The sequence below is a fragment of the Nilaparvata lugens genome, chromosome 6 (genome assembly GCF_014356525.2).
Source record: "Nilaparvata lugens isolate BPH chromosome 6, ASM1435652v1, whole genome shotgun sequence".
Taxonomy (NCBI): domain Eukaryota; kingdom Metazoa; phylum Arthropoda; class Insecta; order Hemiptera; family Delphacidae; genus Nilaparvata; species Nilaparvata lugens.
Window position 1 is genome coordinate 64,883,445 of NC_052509.1, and position 6,264 is coordinate 64,889,708.

Sequence of the window (6,264 nt, forward strand, 5' to 3'; positions counted from 1 at the left end):
ATATAAGCTGAGCTAAATTCAAAGGGTGAATGATAATTAAAAGCTTATTAAAAGGTGAAAGTAAATTCATGAGGTGAATAATTTTTTCCAACATTCCCCAGTTTCTCAATGATAGGGGAGTGATAATTATTTGTATAGTTCTTCTAAGGGTGGGCACACACCAGTTAGTCAAGACAAGACTAGTCATGTTTAGTACTATACATGTTTAGTACAATACTTCACATAGTTGCTTATGATGCAACTCACACAGATTAGTCATTGCAATTAGACATGTCTTCATAAGAAACTATGTGAAGTATTGTGACTGAACGTGTCTTGTCTTTTCTTTACTAACTGGTGTGTGTCTAGCCTGAGGAATGATTATCTACAGCTGGTACCAATCAACTACGGTACACTAACTTCAACTCCAAACTACCGTTATAATTCCAGTACACAATTTATCACAGGGTGACGTGTTTATTATACAGCTGGTAACTTTAGATGCCAAATCATATGATCTTGAATCATGATCATGTTTCCGTTCTTCAGTAGCCGCTCGGCCGAAAATTTCGAAAACATAGGTCTGTAAAATGGATCAATAAAAAAATATTATTGGCCCCCCTATTAAAATTTCTGGTCAGAAACCATCCCCAATATTCACACAACATATACCCAACGTTTCATGCCGTTCTGTCAAGTAGTTTTCGAGTCTATAGGGAACAAACAAACATACAAACAAACAAACAAACAGACATTCATTATATTTATAGATTGGTTTGATTCATTTCTATGATGCAACATTTTGGCTATGTGTGCTTGGTTAGGGGTATGTTTGTTAGTTGATAAACTTCTTTTTTATAGCTGTGTTGAATTTCACATCCAATTCAATGATTGGAATCGTTATTTCCTTTCTTTACCGCCTGGAGCGCTCATTTTTTCTTCTGCTCACATTTTGTTTTCTCTCCAGCAGCTGCTGCGCTCTGGTGACTGCTTTTCAAAGCTGGACACAGCCTAGGCAGTTATGACTTTCATTTTTTGATTGCTGGCTTCTTCTCATCATGTTGAAGTCGTGTTTTGTTTATTCTTTTCAAGTTTTTCCGGTGAAAACTTTGCTCAGTGCAATGGGATAATTCTGTTCATATTTCTTCATTCTTGTGAGTTGGTGGCGTGTGCGTGTAACAAATTGATTCAATATCAATTTTATTTTCCTTTGGGTGAACCCAACCATCTACTTTTGACTGTAACTTGGCATGCCTTGTTAATATTTTGTGAATCTACTTCAACACTATCATCTACTGTTCCTATTTCTTCATTCTTGTGAGTTGGTGGCGTGTGCGTGTAACAAATTGATTCAATATCAATTTCATTTTCCTTTGGGTGAACCCAACCATCTACTTTTGACTGTAACTTGGCGTGCCTTGTTAATATTTTGTGAATCTACTTCAACACTATCATCTACTTTCAACTTGGATTGACGTGCCTTGTTGCTATTAATGAATCTGTTTCAATATCATATTGAATCTTCTTTTAAACTTGATTTCGAACTGTAACTTACTAATGTTTGGTAATGCCCTGCCTTTACTTGACTGTTGTGTTTAAACTGGTAGCCACACACTTGCTTAGGCTTACCTCAGTTTCCATATGAACTGGACAATTCAACTAAAGTTAGCTCTTCAAATATTGAACAGTGATTAATATTTTCTTGGAAGATCTTTCAATGTTTCCAAACGAACTGGGAGTTATCAATGTGCTGTAACCAATCATCCTATCCATACAAGTGTTGGAAATCTGCATCAATTCACCACGGACAGTATACCCATACTTCAAGCAAGCCTACCTTGACTATTTCCTGGAGCCAACTTGAACACCACTATCATGTTGAAACCCTAGGTAACTGCATATTTTTACCATCTTTGTATTTGCTAATTACCTTTATCTTCCTATCCCTTAAATAAGGTTAGGGTTGAGTTTATTTATTACTTGGATCTATTTACTTAGGCTATTTTTGATTTTTTGTTGCTTCATCATAGGTCAGATTTTTGTATGAAACAAGAATAACTATGACAACCTATTGTAATGTTTTCAATCATTCAGTTCAGTATTTGAATTTTCAATCATGAATGTTGTCAGAACATAATCTTTTCTTGTTCATGATGCAACTTACTATTGCAGAATCACTTAACATATTAAAATATTGGTTACTTGGTAAAATATTGTACATCACTTGCTTAGGCTAGTTTTTTGATCATCACAATTTATTATTGACTTAGGATTTTAAAACAAACAAGCAATTTTTATTGCATCAAATATATTTTGTTCAATTACAATATTTTGTAATCTACAAATTCTATAAATATTAAATTCATCACATTTTAAATTCAATTTCAGTATTTTTCAAGCTCATTATTGTATTGTAATCTTATGATTAGTATTCAGGTTATTTGTAAGTGTGAATTACCATGGATGCAGTGCATCTTAACTGAATTGTCTCTACTAAACTTCGATGTTTATCAATTATAAATTTTCCATATTAAACCTCAATGGTTATTGATTATGAACTGCCTCTAATGATTCTTGATGTTTATCAGTTATCTTGATTGTTTGTTTCTCCATTTAAATTTTTATGTTTACTGTTCTTAACAATTTGTTATCAACTTTAATTCTGTATGATTATTGAGCTACTTGTATTCACTATCAAAAATTATTGTTCTGCCATTTCTATTTCAATACATTTATATATTGCTCACTTGGTATTTTTTCTCCAAGAACCTATTCATGTTAGTAATAATTTTTCCGTCTTTTATGAAACAAAGATGGTGGTCCTCCTTATTAAAATTATGTTGTATCTGGGTCAATGACCAATAAACAAAATATTTACATCACATTGACCAGCCGCTCTATACTGATCCACTAGCTACCAGAATTCGGACTCAGAAACAATATAAACTGGTCCTCCGGGCCGGATATCCTATTAATCTTGTAATTTTGTTTCTTTTCATGTGTACTCAATCGCCCATGTACCTTGTAACCTGGACTGAGGGTTGCTGTGTACGAGGGGTTGCCAATGAGACGTACCATTCAGTGGCCAAGCTGTCCATACCATGTATCAGTTGGACAAGTTTTGCGACCATACACAAGCCAGCATTAATCACAATTACATCACAACCACAGCACAGGTGTCAGTGAAAGTGCAGTGATAATCTCAGTGAAGGTCGTATGAAAATTTTCTTTTGTTATCAATACCTTTTTTGTAACAATGGCTACATCCCCTCCTCCCAGTGACTCACGTTCAGTGTCCCCAGATTTAGGGTCTGAGCATTCTGCTCTTATCAGTTCTAGGAACAATTTACTAGAAGAAGCCAACTGGTTCTTCACAGAGTATCCAAACTTTATTGTAAATGATGAAGCAACATATTATCACTTACTTACCATTAAAAATGAAGTTGATCTCCTCAGAGATAAATACAAGAAAATTCATGAACAAATACAACACAAAAATGTATCATTTGACAAGGAATCACACTTTGAAACAATTAAAGGGTTCATATTATTCATTTCTAAAGCAAATGCTGCATTGCAAGCTTTTGAGGCTAAAATAACTAACACTCGAAATGATCTTGTTTCACAACAATCAGTACAACCTGCTACTACTGCATCACAGCATGCAAATTTTAATTTGCCCCAAATTCCTCTCCCTCATTTTGATGGAAAATTCTCAAAATGGCAGGCATTCTCCAGTGCATTTATGCACATAATAGGTAGTCAGGAGCAAATTAGTAGCACATTGAAATTTTTCTATTTATGACAAACATTGAGTGGTGAAGCTCTAGCAAGAGTGGAACATATTGATGCCAATGAAAAAGGGTTTGAAGTAGCCTGGAAATTGCTCGAAGAGCGATATGACAATAAACGACTCATTGCAACAAACCACATCACTGCCATTGAGTCTCCACCTGCAGTTAAGCATAACTGTGCACAATCATTGCGTGCATTCATTGATTTTTGTAAATCACATATTGCTGCCCTTCAGGCACTTGAACTTAAGAATCTCACTGACTTATTGTATATGCATAAAATGTTGTCGCAATTGGACTCTAACACTGTTAAGGAATGGGAGAAATCAGTTCCTATTGACAGTATTCCAACAATTGAGAAGTTTTGGAATTTCTTGGAAGCACAATGTAAAGTTATGGATGCAGTTGCATCCAGTGCTAACAATTCAACAACTATTCACTCTAGTAACGCAACTAATTTTGCTTCCAAGCAATCAAAAGTTAATCACTTTCAATCAAGTAATCAAAATAATGTAAAAATGTTTCATAATTTGACAACCAATTGCACTTTCTGTAAAGGCTCAAATCACATGGCCTATAAATGTAATGAATTGCTCAAATTACAGCCTTCTGACCGTTGGAATGCTGTCAAAAGCAAAAACCTTTGCTTCAATTGTCTCAAACCACATGTTCCTAATCATGGTTGTTCTACAAAATCTTGTTTTCATTGTGGTAAGGGTCACCACTCTATTCTGCATTCACTAGGTTCGGGACAGAATCAACAAAAAGGTAAAGAAGTTACTTCTAACAATATTCATTCGTCAGTGAAAAAATCATCAGTTGAAAATTCCATTATTGACAATCATTCAAAGGCTTCATCTTCATCTGTTGCAGTCCTTCCTCAATTAAATGAGAGGAGCATGGTTTCATCAGATAATAATGTACATTTAAATGTTGCATCCTCAGTTTGTCTATTTCAGCAAGCTAGTGTTTCTCTTCTTCCTACAGCTCAAGTTTTTGTTGAGGACTCACAAGGAAATTTGATTAAATGTGTTGCATTGCTAGACAGTGGCTCGGATTGCAACCTTATCTCACAACATTTGGCTGATAAGCTTGCATTACCAGCGGTCAGTACTGAAACAACTATTCATTCTATTGGTGGCAACCAATCAAAGTCAACTTATGTTCTTTCAATTCTTGTCAAATCTACAGACCAACAATGGTCCACTGAAGAATCTTGTATTGTCATTGATAAAGTTCCATCTTCTTTCTCAAATTCCAGAATTGAAATAGAAAAACTTGAAATTCCATCACATATTTCACTGGCTGATCCTAATTTTTTTAAGGCTAAAAATATTGATCTTCTTCTCGGCGCTGGCGTTTTTGCTTCAGTCTTGTCAGCAGGACAGATTGTCATTTCCAAAGATGCACCCATTCTCCAGAGCACAAAGTTGGGTTGGATTATTTTTGGCTCTTGTAAGGTACCCAGCTCATCTGTTCCAAATTCTCATGTATCCAATTTTTTGTCAACAGTTTCATCAAACACTCCTTGCCAACTTGAAAAATTCTGGGCTCTCGAAAGTGTAATTGTGGAGATTCCACCACCTGATGATATTGTTTTCTCAGAAAAGCATTATGAAGAGCACACTCATCGTCAGGAGGATGGTAGATTCATTGTATCACTCCCTAAAAAGGAATCATTTCATACTCTGGGTGAGTCCAAGTTTCAAGCACTTAAACGATTCAAATCTCTGGAACAAAGATTAGCAAGGAATAATGAATTGAAATCTCAATATGTGGCCTTCATGGAAGAATACAAGGAACTACAGCACATGACTAAAGTTGATGAGCCCACAGAAAATCAAGGGGTGTACTACATCCCACATCACCCTGTCTTTAAACTTGATTCTACTACTACAAAACTTCGAGTAGTTTTTGATTGTTCTGCCAAAACTTCTACTGGTGTTTCCTTAAATGATGTTCTTCATATAGGGCATACTGTTCAGCCAGAGCTCTTTGAAACTGTTCTGCGCTTTCGTACTCATCTTATTGCCTTTGCAGCTGATATTGCAAAAATGTATAGGCAGATTCTCCTAGATCCAGCTGATCGTGATCTACACCGCATATTCTGGCGTGATGACATCAATCAACCAGTAGAACAATATCGCCTTAATACTGTGACTTATGGTTCTGGTCCTGCAGCATTCCTTGCACACCACCATCAGTTTGGAGGTTGGCCAGGATCCTTGAGGTACATCCTGGTGCTGATAATAAAGTCCGAGTTGTCACACTTCTCACATCTACAGGGATCTTAACACATGCTATTTCTAGTATTGTACCTTTGCCTCATGATAATGAAATTGAAAATGCATCTACTCATTAATTTTATTATTGGTTTAATTTACTCTTAGGTTTATGTATTGTTGTAGTCATTTATCATTTTTCTAATGAGCCTGGTATTGGTACTTGTCTTGTTTGGTTCTATGGGTGTGAAACATGGATTTGATTTCTT